This window comes from Corvus hawaiiensis, chromosome 3 (assembly GCF_020740725.1).
Source record: "Corvus hawaiiensis isolate bCorHaw1 chromosome 3, bCorHaw1.pri.cur, whole genome shotgun sequence".
Classification (NCBI taxonomy): Eukaryota; Metazoa; Chordata; class Aves; order Passeriformes; family Corvidae; genus Corvus; species Corvus hawaiiensis.
Genome location: NC_063215.1, coordinates 76,807,903 through 76,823,809, shown reverse-complemented (window position 1 = coordinate 76,823,809; position 15,907 = coordinate 76,807,903). Strand labels below are relative to the sequence as shown.

The 15,907-nt window shown below is 40.6% G+C and overlaps 1 long non-coding RNA gene across 1 annotated transcript; it reads left to right on the top strand.

Annotated features, from left to right (window-relative positions):
• Positions 1-201: 201 nt before the first annotated feature.
• LOC125323324 lies at positions 202-14,756 on the top strand. The gene is made up of 4 exons (XR_007202484.1): positions 202-325; positions 1,133-1,299; positions 14,081-14,225; positions 14,377-14,756. It is a non-coding gene; the product is annotated as an uncharacterized LOC125323324 (long non-coding RNA).
• The last annotated feature ends 1,151 nt before the right edge of the window (positions 14,757-15,907 follow it).

The window sequence follows — 15,907 nt, the reverse complement described above, 5'->3', positions numbered from 1 at the left end:
CCCAGCAGTGACAGTGCTCACCTTGGCCAAGAACAGAGTGATTCAGTTAAATTAACTGAAACAAATAATGATTGGTCTTTGGCCTGGGATTGAGTACCCTCTGGAGCAGGATGTGGCTGGACAGGAGGAGCCGATAGGAGAGACAACACAGAAACACCACGGCACATGTTTGATCAAGCAAACCTCATAGCTTAATTTATTTCAGGACTGGATTGAAAAAAGGGCAGTCCATGCCATGGGTAGGTTGCAGGTTGCAGGGAAGGGCTGAGACCCAGCAGCAGCATCCCACCGCTTCTACACGTTTCTAAGACAACACTTCTTCACAGTGAGTATTTCACAGGCAAATGAGAGCAGCCTTGTGTAGCTTTCTCTAAAACTCTGGCTTCAGGGCTAGCCTTAGACAGTAGAATTTCAGAAGGAGGACTACAGCCAGGAAATGGAAAATAAGTGAGGTTATTTGTTTACAGAAGAAAACCATCTTATTGATCTGGGAGAGGAATTTCTGAAAGATAAAACTTAGACAATAGTCTCTTGTGACCCTCATGACAACCTAGCACAGATGTCTTGTTATGCTACATTAAAAAACAAAAGAAGAAAGTAGAAAAAAAAGAGAGGACTGTGAATTTAATATAATATTTATAAATTGAAGTAGCTGCTTCTAAATTCAGGAGTCCTATGTAGTTTAATGAGCACAATGATCTCTTAATAGGCTAAGTCAAAACCAAAAATCTGCTTTTCTGGTCCTTACCTATTTCCTTTCAACTGCCTAATGGTTTCCCCTCAAAAGGTGTTACAACATCATCCCTTTCTACTTCAAAAACTGCTTTTCGTTTATGAGTTAATAATTTACTACAAGCCTCAGGTAGTTCTTTGTAAAAAATGCATGGGCAATCCCAGCTGCAAAGTCAGCCCTGGCGCAGTTACTCTTCCACATCATCATTAAATCACCTTAAAGCTGCTCGATACAAGGTAAAGAGCCTGGCCATTGCATCTCTGCTTCATCAGCACTTGTTATCAATATAATCCAGCTCTATTCGCAGGCATCCTAAAGGGCCTGAAACACTCATCTAACTTTTGCACCAAGACATGGAAAGCAAGCCCAAAATTGCTGATAACCTCTCTGCTTTTGCAGCTTCTGCTCAGAGGATCCACTCTGTTCGTAGGAAAAGTAGACCTTGGTGTATTTCCTGTCAAAGCACATGGAAATACAAGTGGATGTGCCCTTGCCAGCCCACGTGAGTGAAAAGTGGGACTGCAGTGTTGTATCATATACCCATGAAAGTGAGGGCTGAAGCCCAGGTGAGCCATCCTGCTGAGTGAGGTCTTGGGGATCTTCAGTGTGGGGAGTGAAAGAGGCCAATTTGCAGAGCAGGTTCCCAGCCACACTTAGCTGGCAGAACTGGTGCACCCCAAGGTGCTTAAGGCATACTTGCAACACACAAAAATGGTTTCCCACATAAAAAAGCATGTAAGTGATGGGCCAAGGAGGGGGAATGTGAATCTTGGACAGATGAAAAGAAATACGTAAGGATAGGTAAGTGCTGATGAGGAAAGAGCCGAAGGTGGTCATAGGTATGGATTTTATATGTCAGGCCTATTTTCATGTGAAATCTGAGGATTTGCTGCTGCCCTTTAAGCATTAACTCTCAGAGGCCAGGTCCTCTGCTCCCCAAAATTGAGATATTGATACTTAGTTGGAGGTGTTTTGAGTGTCTTTTCCTGAGGCAGATCAAGTGTTTTCAAGCTGGAAATTAATTTAATGTTAGAATTCTTGGCTTGGGTAAGTTTTACTGAAACAAAGGATATTCTTCAGGGAGTACATTTTATAGGAAACTTGACTATTAATATCACATACAATGCTTGACTGAAAGTTACTAGAGACTATGTAGGAAAAATCTTACTTACATTACTTACATATTCAAATACTAGAGGCAAAACATAATAAATTAAACCAAATTCAGATGCAGTTTCACTGAGACAAAGATTTTGCTATGTGCAGTTTGAATGCTCTAAACATTCTATTTTTCTTCATAATTACGTCAAATGCTTCCTGCCCCGTGTCCACTACATGGGGTGAAAAAACTTTGTGTAAATAAACAAAATTTAGTTTTTGTCTGTGAACCTTCCTTACATATGCAAATACTTTGAAAACTATAATTAGTCCTAAACAAATTTGGGGGAGTCATTGAATAGTAAGTGTTAAAATGCAGAACTCATATACCCGTGTGTATATATATATATATATATACACACATATAACTGTTCTAAACTGTTCTAAGCTAAAAATGAGTGATGGCTCTGGCCCAGAATGGACAATATATTATCTAGAGGAGACTTTCTGTGTTTAATAAAAGCTTTTTTCCTGTCAAGCTGATTTAAAAACTGCAGCTGCTGCATTTGTTGGAAACTCATTATAATCCCAACTAAGTGTTTTATATTTGAATAACTGCAGTGCATTCTAACACTTTTTTTGCTCACTTGAATTTCTGCTACTATTACACAGAATACAACAGATTTTTGATAGAATTTGGAACCCCTTAAAAGAGACAGATGTCTCAAAGAACATTTTTAAAATTCCTCAATAAATTACATTTATGTGCAGTACTCCCATGAAAGCCACATTTTTTTTAATGGACACAGTCAGTAGAGTTTAGATGAATACACCACTCTCCTAGATAATGTGTGAACATGAACCAGATTTACAAGGATTGTTTTATGTAAATTACATTTTTTTAATAGTTATTCCTTTTGTAGGTGATTACAAACGTAAAAAATAAAAGGTGTGACTGGTTTTTTATTTTCACAAGTTCTACTATGTAATGTTGTCTAAATCAATCTGTGTCTTTCCTTTTCTACACTTTCCCACCTTCCTACCATATATCCTTTTTACCTGGTGTAACATACTATTAATATCTTCTGACATTTTCTTGTTACTTCTCCTCAGTCTTGTTGTTTATAAATTTTCCCGTTATTTATGCCCCCAGTACACACACTCTACTCATGCTTTTTTCATGGCAAAAATATAACACATTGAGAGGAGAAGAAAATGAAGTCTACTACTCTGTCAAATCCTTCCTCAGCTCCAGGCATCTAATACAAATTTAAGCCTTCACAAAATAAGAGGCTCTTTAAAGACAGAATTAAAGTCTGCATAACCTATATTTTGACATATAGAAGATCCTGTGACCACAGCTGATAGAAACGAGAAGGCTTAATGCTGCACATGAACTAGTAATGTACCTAGAACTGTCACGGCAGATGTAGCCTTAAATTGCATTTTTAATGTACTCAAACAAGCTATACATAATTAGGATTAACATTGCTATCCCCTGACTGTTTCATGATTAGTATGTGTGAGCTTTAATATTGCTTAGGAGAAGGATCAAGTGACCCTAATTTTATCCAGCTTGTATATTTAAGTGCTTGATCTTTTTCTGAAAGAGTTGTTTATATAAATAACACAGTGAAGGGAAGCTGATCTTGTTCTGGTTAAGTTTCTTTTAAACATGGTGTAAATTACAGTTTCAGTTATTCTTGTATCTTGTAGAAGTGTACTTCAAAACATTTCACATTAAATTTAATAGAGATGGTGAGGCAATGCACGAAAACGTAGGAAATGAGAAACCTTATTCATATGCATCAGTATAATTACTCTAGCATGTAGAAGTGTTTCTTCATTTTTGAGCTAAATATTTTCTGTTCCAGTTCACTGTTAAAGCAAATAGAATATGTATGCTTTTTATCTTATTGTTGACTAAGAAAACCCTCCTAAAACCCTGCACCAGACCTCAGAAGCATCATTGTGCAGCGACAAAAGCTTTTTATTGCTAATTGTAAAAGCAGGGCAGTCTCCAGCAGAGAGTTGCTGGGTTGCTGACTGATGCCTTGACAGATAACAGACAATCAGTGCAACACTCCAAGATTCCTGGTGGAAAAACAAAAGATGCTTAATTTACGAACAACAACCAGGCATCCACTTAGGGATACCATTATGCACTGGAAAAGACTCCGTGCCATGCAGACATACAATGAGCTCGATACAAAGTAGGGAAAGCGTTGGGTTTTCCCGTGAAGGAATGGTCATGACACTCATTAAAAGCCCCGAACCCTTCTTTCCCAGCTTGGGTGGGGCTGTCTAGTGTTTACACAGCAGGTCTTGGCAACAGTGCAGAGGTAGACTGTGCTCACTTGGAGATTTAGACTTATTTTAAGGGATGTCCTATCCCTCAGTTTGTCAAAATGGGACTATTGGATATTTCAGTCCTCTACCTCACTGTAGCAGGAAGGTGAGAACTAGTGAAGATACCATAGGAAAGGCACTAGTCATCAGGACACTGGGGATGTGGAACAAAGGTCCAGCGATTAATGGGGTTTCTAAAGCTTTCAGTAGCTTATTACAAACAGGCTGGGTCTGGACCCTTTTTCTTTTCAATATAAATTGCACACCAAATGCAGTACGGGAGTGTGAGTATGAAATACAGGACTGTTATGCAAGTCAGGCAAGGCAAGGCAAGGCAAGGGCAAGTTTTACTGAAGCAGCAAGGCAGATCTAAGGTTGTTATGTTTGCTTACTCCAATAACAATCCCTTTTCATCTTTCATCAAATCCCTGTTGTTGTTATTATTTTTATTACATGGATGCTGACTGTGATGGCAGGAACGTGCCAGCCACAAGCAAAACCACGCAGACAGAGGTAGGTGCGGGCAAAGAGGAAGAGGGGGTCTCTGCACCAACCACGTCACAGGAGAGCTTGGGCAGATGCCAGGGAAATGCATGAGAAAAGTAGAGGATGCCAAAAATTTAGCAAGCATCTGAGGGAGGCTGAGATCTGTAGATCTTTTAGAGCAGGAACTAGCTCATTCAGAGCACATGAGAAATTTTGGGTAGGGCAGAGCTATCAAAGCAGCTCTGAAAATACAGGGTCTCTGTGCACAGCAGTTTGGCTACTGTAATTTGTTTTATTAGGTCTTTTGCTTTTAACTTCACTTCAGCCTTTCCAAACTCTGTTGTCTCATTGAGCACTGAGCTGAGTGTGAAGACTATTGCCTTGTGGAATTACTTGTAGCTGCAGAACATGGGAAGAGGAAGTGAGACATAAAATGCATCTAGACCCTGATTGGTTACAGGAAAGACTTGCTCCTACACCTGCTGACTATGCAATTAAAGCCACACAGAGTCTACCAGTGCCTCATGGAGCACTGCAATAGAGGCTGGGCATATCCAACAGCATGTAATTAAACCAAAGGCAGGTTTGTCCAGACACAGGAAAGGTGGTGTGTGGGGAAACAAATCTGTCAGACCCTCAGCATGAAATCACACCAACTGAGAAATTTCTGGAGGAGAGCAGAGGCTTTGTCAACAGACAGCAAAAAAAACCATCTGAAGAATAATTATAATGTGTCAATAAATTACTGACTGGGCTGAGGTTTGGTTATCCCAGGCACTCTGCATCTGGTGCAATGGCAAAGCTGATTGGAAAACTGCTCCTCCCCAGTATTCCCATGCAAGCATGTGCAGCTTCCTTACTATGATCTAGAAGCTCTGCGGCACACTCGAGAGAAAAGGCAGTTTTGAATCAGTCTGTAGAGGGGAACACAAGCTACGTTGAGACACAAGCAGTGACCTTTTGACCATGTTTGGTGGTTTTTAACACTGTGCTGGAATGTACACTGAACAAAGAGAGCAGTCTCTATGAAAACAGGTGCATTTGAACGGGTCAACCAAATACTGCTGAACAAAATAGAAATGCTACCGAGATTCCTGCCAGACCCCCTGGGTGGGAGCTTTCAGTTTAGACCAGGGGAAGCTATCCCTTGCATAAGATACAGTTAATTCCTGTGGCACCCTATAGCTGAATGACCTGCCATCAAAAGCTGCCCTTCTCCTCTGGCATGCAGGAAAATTGTCCCTTCCCATTCATATGTACACTAGGAGCTCGTGGAGCTTGCAGGAACTTGCTCTGAAGTTTGTTGTTATTTTTTCTTAAACTCTCGAACAATATCCGAACTACATTCCAGAGCTGAAACCAACACAGCAGCGCAACACTCAAAACTATTCAGCAATTTCCCTTACAAGTTACGAAAGTGCACCTCTTACTAAAGGAAAGAGAATGCCTGTTACCTTTATTCAGCCCAACCCAAAGGAATATCCTCCTGGTAAAATCCCTGTCTCTGGGCCCATAAGCTTTTCCCCTTTAAACTTCTTTTCTTCAAAGTTTGCTTTTTCATTTTTACTTTAAATTTCGTCACAGGGCTTCAAAAGCTGAGTACATGTTCATGCCAGAGTAAACTTTATTGTAAATTTAGTTACTTACACATTTAGTGTCAGCAGAAATGAGAGATGCAGTACTTCATACTTAGAGTCCACTTTTCACGTGGATGTTTGTGACAGGAGATCTGAGTTCATTGCATGAAACTGTGTGTTTGGGTAAATCTACAGAGGCTTGATGGTAATTCAGACTACTCCAAAGAGTATGAAAACAGATCAGTTCTGTGAAGGAATTAGAATTGTCATACTTGTGGGGAGATCCCTGTAAAATAGGTACTTTTCATGTTAGAGTATATGTGGGACTAGTAGACACCCAGGCTACCAAAGACAGATCCTCTCTTTCCACTGAACAGTTTTATGTAAGTGGAGAATGGAGCATTGGTCATGCATTGGATTTTGGAAAACAACAAATTCTGAGAATTTTTTTTTATTTTAATTTTTGCTTCTTTTACCCTGAATTAAAGGATGTTTGGTGTTTAACTGTCATTCATAGAGAAAGTCTGGTTTGTTTTTTTTTTTTTTTTTCTTCTTCTTCTTTCCCTTATGGAAAGAATGTAATTTTTCATTTCTTTTCTTCTGGAACAGTGTAAAGTCATGTGAGAAACATCCATTTTAAAAATCAGCTGAGCTTTTCAAAGCCTGTGAAAACCAATTATGTGAAAATTCCCTTTGATTTTATTTAAGTGTCTACATAAGGTGCACAGGAATGGTAATCTGGCCTATTTGATTCTTAAACAGATTATTAAGCAGAACAGTAACTAAAGGCCCAAAGAAAGAGGGACACAGCACTACGTGCTAAAGTCCAAAAAGGTAGATGCTGCAACTTTCCTGACACTATTAGGTATTGCTGAGTTTTTGCAAGTCTGTTCAAGATTTAATGTCTTCTGGAGTAAAAAATAATTCCTTATCTCTGCAAAAGTAGAAGAAGAAAGAAAAGCACAGGTCCAAGGGATTTTTTAATGTAACAATTTTTGATTGATAGATTCCTGTTTTATTTCTTTATTCTTAGATTAATCTAGGGTTTGGACATAATTTACAACAACAACACAGCTCCATACTGTGCATGTGGTATGGCTTGCCCTTACTTGTATCATCTGTACATTTATGTGCCGTGTCTACCCTGAAACATATTACCAGCATTGCCAGCACTCTCTAAAGTAACTTCTTTATAAAAATCCCCCCCAAACATATTAATCCTCTTCCATTTCTTCTAAAAATTCCTTAGATAGCTCAGTGAAAGCCATATACAATCAAGAGAAGCTACGCACACCGTCAGAAATCACATTCGTCTAATCTGATGTTACTTATTCAAAAGTCAGGTATTGCTGAACTGAGTCATGTTGGCTTCTCACAGTCAGTTCTTCCCGAAAACGATTCAGCCCACCTATCTGGGAGACCTTGTTTGGAATGAGGTAATTTCCTTGGTGGCGTCAGTGCTATTCACTCTCTGCAGGCAATACGAGGTGCCTAGAAGACCGGTTTAGCCCAGATTCCTAAATTTTAGATGCCTTTAGACAGATGTAACAAATTCCTTCCTAAATCCATTGCTATTTTCCTTTAAGGCATTAGAAGAGACTTCTTCCCCTAGCTTGCTGGGAAATTTTAAAACTGCTTTGTGATGTAAGCATTGCTCTTCCCTTAAAACGGAAATACTTTATAGGAAACAATAAAAAAAAAAGAGTTCATGGACTGAAGTGCAAAAGGATTATAGAAGGATTTAGTCTGACCTCCTGCACATTACAAGCCACAGACTACAGATGAGATAATAAAGATTTTTTCTTTTTTTCTGAATGACAATGTGGAAAGTATTACTTTTAGAGTAAAAAGGTCTTTTAACGAAATAATGGAGTAATTTCCATTGAAGGCAAATTCCTGGCAACATACAACTTCACTTTATAGTCTTCTCCCTAGAAAAAGCAGTATATTCTTCTAGAGATTTGGTTTGATCTGGCTTGAATTCACAAATGCTTACTCAAATGCTAGAAGCGAGTATAAAACGCAGAGATAATTTTGGCTCTGAGTCTCTTTAAAAATCAGGTTTGTTTCGGGGAAGATTCAATGATCTGTTTGCTTTTTTAAACATAGTTTTCTAACTTCTCAGATGAATATTCAAAGGAAAGTGCAGTCATTATCCACAGCTTTTTATTGAAGGAAGCCCAGTAAATCATAGACAGGAGACTTTGTATCTCAAAGACAAACCTCCAGCTTTACAGGAAGTAGATGCTTTTGCTACCGGCATTTGAGTAAATGAGAGCAATTAAAACTGACATGGCATTGTGCAGCTACTCAGGCCAAACATACAATGACTGTATTATATATTACAATAGACACTTTATTTGCTGTACTCCTGCTGTGGATTTCTCTTAGCAATATACATCTAGTGAAGACAGTAATTGTCCTAGCTGCCTTCCTTTTAGTCCTGTGTAAGTCCTGCATAAGTATTTACTACCTTATATATATATATAGTATAGCCTTTTTAGCCTGCATACAGACTTGGCCTTCTTGTACATGGAAAGCTGATGTGATCTGAATCCATAGGGAAATACAAACAGTGGCCCTTTGTTGCAAACCACATTATCATATTGAATTTTATTATAGCAATTATTTTATTCAGTGCAATTTGGGCTCAAATTGGTCGTGGAATATGCAAAAAATAGCATTCTGGATCAGAGAATCAGGCAGTGTCAACTTCATATTTAGAGAGAGGCCACTCAGGAAGCAAAGTCTGCTGTCACAAAGGAAACTGCAGGTCGTGTCTCTGCTTCTTAGCACATGTTAGGACAGACAGACACCAGAAGGCACGGAGCCTGGCTCCCCAGGGCACACTCTTACCTCTGAGCCTGTGGTGGCCATCTCAGAAAAGTCAGGGAAAGCATCGTGGAAAGGGGAAAGTGGGTGAAATTAGCTCTTGAATTATAGTATGTAATTGTAGGTAATGGTACAGAGAACAGTTTGTATAAAATAGATGTATTTTTTTTCTATTCTTTCTCCTGGCTCTCTGTGGAGCTTTCAGCTTATACCAACCACAAAGGCCTTGATATTCCTCCAATTAGTAAAGGTGAAGATCACGTATACCTGTGTCAAGGAGCTGAACTGATGTGGTGAGTGAGGACACTGAGGGATGGTGTGTTAAGTGGGGTCATTCTCCCCTGCATTACACAGTCCCAAATGTGCGACCCGAGGTGTGAGGTGGCTGCCTTGCATGAAGTATTTGGTTGCACCTGAAAAAAGGGACAGTGGAGGATCTGTTTATTGCCTTTTAGGTTTTGATTTTTAGTCCCAGCTGCATCCTTCTCTGCAGTAGCTTCCCTTGCTTTCTAGTGTCCCCAAATTACATACCCCAGAGACATCCATACCAATGAACATGAGCCATAACAGTACATTTCTGCAGGCTAGTTGTGGTGAGATGGCCAAACATTTTCTCATTAAAAGTTCTCTGCATGCTCTGAGGTTAAATTTTATGACCTGATGATTGTTCTGAAAAAATAAAAAAGAAAAGAAAAAAAAAAAAAAAAAGAAGAGGAATTCCTCTGGAGGAAGGTTCTTGGCTGCAGGCACAGGACACGGTGGCCAGGGAAGTGACAAAGGCTAGGTGGAGGGGTTGGGATACAGGAGCAGCCTGGAGGGAAGGTGACCCCCAGGCAGCTGACACCACAGGCAGGGCTTGGGAGTGTGCCTTCGGCTGCAGATGATGCAAACACATTTGGGATAGCTGGCTCCTAACCCTGGCATCTTTCCGTGGCACACACACCTCCCTGACAATCACATGCTGTTACTCAACGTGAGAGGCTGCTGTGATTACATACTAACCACAGTGCTAGAAAATTATTAACCCTCATATAATAACAGAGCTTTAAATTGTCCCTTTTTATCACCCTCCCTGCCGATCTTGCAGCCTGTGTCAGTCCTCTGTACTTATTTAACACCATCTGTGGAGAGCTTTTCCCCTTGATTTGTAGTAACTTATCATCAGACTGTGAAATTATTTTCATCTCAGTTCTCCAGGAATGCTTCCTATTTCTGGTTTTGTAGATTTGTTCTGAAGTCCTCTTCATCCTGGGCACCTAGGAGACAACATGTGAGTTTTCAGCCTTTTTTGATTTGTGAGCTCCTAAAAATTTGTAATGTAAGTTCATACTGTGGTACAGTGTAGTTAGGCCTGCTGGCATTAGGCTTACTATTTGTAGTTACCTTTCTTTGACCTTCTAGAAGCAGGCTGTGCACTATAAATACTGGTTATATAGCTGGGGTTGTAGGCATACCAGTATTACATCAATTTCAGTGCCCCAGTGACAACAAAGGAGACCCAGGATGAAACATAATCAAAATCACAGAATCTAAATGTAGCGTGAAGAGCTAGAAAAGCCATTATACAACCATACCCATTTTATTAGAGGTAGTTTGTACATGTGCAACATAAGCCCACTTTTTTGATAGAGGGAGTGAAAGGGTCAGAAATTTCTAACAGATAGTTTAAAGAACATTTCAGATGATTCAGATTTCAGGTATAAATAAGTTAAGCACAGAGGAAGCTTTCCTGAACATCTTGGTTTAACAAAAAAAATCACCAAATTATTTTCAAGAAATTCAGCCCACTCCAAAGTCATATTTAATAGAACCATCCCCAAACTCATTAGCTTCTGCAGATGTGATTAAAACAGAAAAAGGGAATGGTCACAGTATTAATTTTAATCAGCAACATCTCATTCTTAGTACCACTTCAGTTTTGTGACCTTGTTTCTTTGGAAAATAACAGTCAGAGTCAGTGGCAAGACACAGAGTAGTCCAAAACCATTTCTGCTTTGATTCCATTTGTGGACATAATCACATCCACCCATTCCATGAACTGCCTCTTCCCAAATATCTGTATATACATCTAATGCTAAGATGTATGCCAAATTTCCATTTCAAGCAATAACTTCATAAACCTGAATACTTATGACGAATAGAGAGTTATATGCCAAGGTGAAATTCTCAGCAGTCAGAAGTCACAGTGTGGCTGATAAGCACCTTGTTCTTCCACTAATGCACAGTGGAATAGAAATACTGGGAAGACAACAGATACTGATTTGGTTATGCACAGAAGAATGTTGAGCAACACAGTCAGTGAGCACACTGAGTATAGAAGCAGGAAAATCTTCCCTTTGGGAATAATTTTTCTTCACATAGCCCTTCATGTAGCCATAAATTGCATCTGAGATAAGGAATTTGTTTAACTGCAATGATCTCAGCATAGGAAACTTTGGGTATGCCCTAGACATTAACTTCTTCCACTTTTTTGCCATTGAATACGTTAAAAGTGGCTTTCTGCATTGCATTTTTAAGGTACAACCAATTTTCATCCTGACTGCAACTGTCTCTGCTCTTGCCCTTCTGTGTGTTAAGTCAGATGACCCTTCTAATGAAGAGCATGACAATGAACTTCTAGTTCTCTTCATTGTATTCTTTAGGGAAAGTTAAGTAGAAAACAGGGGAAAATGCATAGAAAACCATACTACTGGCATTTCCTGCCAAATTCTGTACGTCCAGACAGTGGTGAAACTCTTTTCATAATTGAACTTTTTGGCTTTCACTACTGAATGAGCTAATAATCTTAGAAGATGTAAGATTTTACTTGTGTTTTGGCATTACAGTGGTCAGAACAGTCTTGAAGGAAAGCTTCACTGTTGATGCTACAGCTTTTCTTACAGGGCTCAAGTCTAGTTTCTGGATTCCGGATGAACCATAGTTCTTATTGTCTAGAGAGTCAGTGTATCCATATTATTCCATCTTGCAAATTGTAGAATTTGGTGGAGTCTTAAACATAGTAACACATTGCATGAGTTAGAACCTTTAGCTTTTTAGAGTCATTTCTGGGACACTAGGAATGGAGAGAAAATATTGCATGTAAATGTAAGAGTGAAAGTTCGCAGTAACGCATATTTCCTCAGAGCAACTTGCTAGCCTGACATATCCATCTTGGGCTGAACAGCAGGCACCCAGAGTGATTTGACAGAGCTTCTGAGCACATCCAGCTGCCCAAGTCTGCTGGAACTAAGATTCTTCATTTGGAGCTTCTAAGACTACAGTTCGGGTTCAACATTGCCTGATTAACCCTGCCTGGTCAGTTTGATCAGTGGCCTTTCTCCTCTTGATTTGTAGCTTTACACAGTCAGCAGACTGCTGATACTCTTTCAGTTTGTGTTTTGAAAACCAGAATAAACATGAAATTCTATCACTGTGCAAAGCCCTAACCATCTCCCTGATCCGTCACCAACACAGATGTGATGCGGCAGCAGCATTCTCCCCAGCCAAGACAGCCATAAACACAGTTACTTCCACAGACTGCAGCACCATCAAGAGTGAAAGTGAGGTCTGAAATCCTCCTAATTTTCCACCTGTCATGCCACTCATCCCACTTGCTGACATCTTGAGAACAGCATGAGGAGGATAAATGAATCTGTGGGGTAGCTCTAGTGACACCCCAGGAATTCTGTCATGCGTGAATTTGATGCCCTCCACCTCTAGATATAATTACTGAGGTAGGAAAAACACTAGAATGCTTGGGGAAAAAAAAATCAGTATGAGGTAACAATAGTCTCAATGACAACACATGGAGTTAATAGAATTGATGGGGGCTGGACTTCTGCTCATTTCAACTGTTATTCTGCTGATGTTCTGCACTGCAATATAAGCAGGCATACTGTGATGGCTTCAAACATAAGTATAAATACCAAAGAATGAGCCTTAGCTGAGCATTTTGCTGTTGATCACTCTTCACCTGTAACTGATGTATAACAGCAGAGTAGCAGCTAATGGTGGAATTCCAGGTCTCCTCACTGTCCATATAAGACACACGAAAACTGCCTAGATTCTGTCTTGGTGTCGTTGTATGTTTGCATTCCTCACAGGCAAGTTTCAGACATAGGAGTCCTTGTTTTCCAGATTAATGATGTTCTTCCCTTCACAGGTCATTCCAGCTGCTCACATCAGCACCACTTCCTTGGGAGCATGTTCAGTGAGGAGGATTGGGTTTGTGGTCAGGGAGCAATAGGTACTACAGCTCTCTGCAGGAGTCAAAGGCTTTGCTGTGGTGTGGAGGGCAGAGGGGGGCTGTACTTAAAAGTTGAGCTACCCTCTTCCACTGAGCACAGCTGCAGGGAACCCTTCAGCCTCAGTGGGGTTGAGGAGGGCTCAAAAGGGGCTGGAAAATGAAAGCCACTGCTTCAGAATAGCAGCTGTAAGATAGTCCTTCCCTGGCATGCTGTTGTCTTGTTCCCTGTCAGACAGCAGTCATAGATGCCTTATTTTGCTGCACACTTCTTTCAAACAATCTTTGCCTAATTGGGGATTTTGTACTTGGTAGTCTGAAAGGACTCTGGATTGGGATACCACCTCATCTTGTAACTCATGAGTGATGGGCCTGTGGTGGCCTCATGGGTGCTGGTGCCCTGTATTTGAAGTGCAGCATCCAAATTGCAGCACTGCCACATGAGCAGTGGTGGGGTTGGGTTACAGCCCTAAGAGGACCGTAAAGAACCTAGCAAAGGCTGGTGGGGCTGGAACCACCAGAGCCCTTTGGTGCCATGCTCAGCCTGCCTCATCCTGCTGGCAACAACTCATTCCACAAGGAGCTGCTGTCACCACCTGCCTTTCATCAGCTCCTGGAGCACCTCTCTCCTTCAGTTCTCACCTTCAGAGCTTCAGAATAGGATGAGGAAGAAAACACAAAACAGACTTCAGCATAGCCTTATGTCCACTGGGCTCAAGTTCATCAGCATGAGAATCATCCACAGCTGATTTTGAGACTTACCACTGCCTTTCTTTTGTCCAGTGTCCTGCCTGACCAGAAGTCACTTCAAACGAAGGTCTGAAGGCTGATGTCTCTGACAAAACACCGGTTCTCTGACTCTATCCCATGGTTTGGTTAACGCATGTGGACTCGAAAATCTAAGATTGCGTCAAGGCCAAGAAAACTGGTAATTACCCAGTTCCAAAATTGTTTGAGCAATAAAAGGATTAACAAAGTTTTTTTTTAATCATAATTATGATCTATTCTGCAAATTGCTCCTAAAGTTTCCTTAATTCCCTTTCTGTTCTCTGTTTTACTTTCTCTTCTTTGTGGTTTAGGAGCAATTTGCTGCTACACTGAAGTGCAAATGTCTGCCTAGGACAGAAGGAAACTGCTGATCTGGCACATGGATTTCAGCAGTAGATGATTTTGTTTCACTAGAGCTTGGAATGATGATGACAGATGTTAGCTCCTGCAACAGAGACTCTGCATAAAGCTGCTCTGAAGCAGCCATCAGATCCATACACTTGCTAATCAAGTCACAGTTAAAGTGCTAAGCTTCTCATTCCCGAAGTTTATCAGGTTTGGTGCTAGACTTCTAATTGTATCACCAATTGACATTTTTTGCATTCTCTTGGGCCTTTATAGTACAGGAAGCTGTGAGGTAAAAAGGTTTTGTAGATTTCTTCTGAAAATGAAAATAAAGTGGATAGTTCTATTTTGTATGGCCATGGTCCCATGGTTGGGCATCCCTTATTTTCATGATGAGGCTGAAAGATATTTTTATGGTGTTTAGTACATGTGTATATATACTAAGAATAGTGCATCATTTGTTGATTTTAAGTATGTTTCAGCTCTGTTTGCTTAGGTGGCAGGTATTCTGGGGTCCTGTCAGCTGAGCTAGCCCAGTCTCCGATGAACAGAGGCATCACACTTGTACCCCGTGGTTATCAAAATTCTCAGTGTACTTGCCAACAAAACACAGTACAGTCCACTGAACTACCATATTTTTGGTGTCAGTATACCTGAACTACTGGCCACACAAGTCTCCTGCCCTGTTTTGCTTTGTCCTACTTCTTCACTCCAGAGTTCTGGTCCCAGTGCAGTTTCTGCTCCAGCAGATGAAAGCAGTGTTTCCAAAGGGCAGTGCTAGGGAGAACATCCAATGCCCTGGAGCAGAGAGGAGAAGCACCACCTGTTCTGCCCTTGCCAAAAAGTCACAGCTCAGTAGCATCACTGCACATAGCAAAGCCTCTTGTCAACATCTAACAGTGGGTTCTCTGCACTGCTCAGGTCCTCCAGCACTACAGGTTTCCCCTGGATCAAGTGTGGGCACATAATCGTATTTCTGTCAAATTAGCCAAGGCACAGGATGATGTTTGGGCCAGCTTTATGCTTTTATGGTGGGTTTATGCTGGCTCTGGGAGGAGAGACAGTATCTGACCTGGCAGAAAGTATGAGTTGTAGAGGCAGTGATACCTCACCTGGCATAAAACCTGTTAGTACAAAATTAAGTCATCATTTTTCTTTATTTGAATTGGCAGCCTGAGTTCATTCTGGATCAGCACTTTCATCATGTGTCTGGCAACATTTCTGACAAAGTATTAACAGCCCTAAAGCAGGATTTACTGAGTTGTGGGACCACAAACTTATTGTTTCAGCCTACTCTGATAAAAAGGCGGGGAGCTACTGGGTGGCAGTTTTTACCAGGTTTCCGAACACTCCTAACCAGAGCAGTTTTCTACTTGAAAAAAATTTCCTCCTTCATGAAAAAAACACCCTCAAAATTCCTATCTAACAATAAACCCCACCCCAACACAGAAAATCCCTGGATTAAAGGATCATATGTAACTTTTGACACACTCCCCC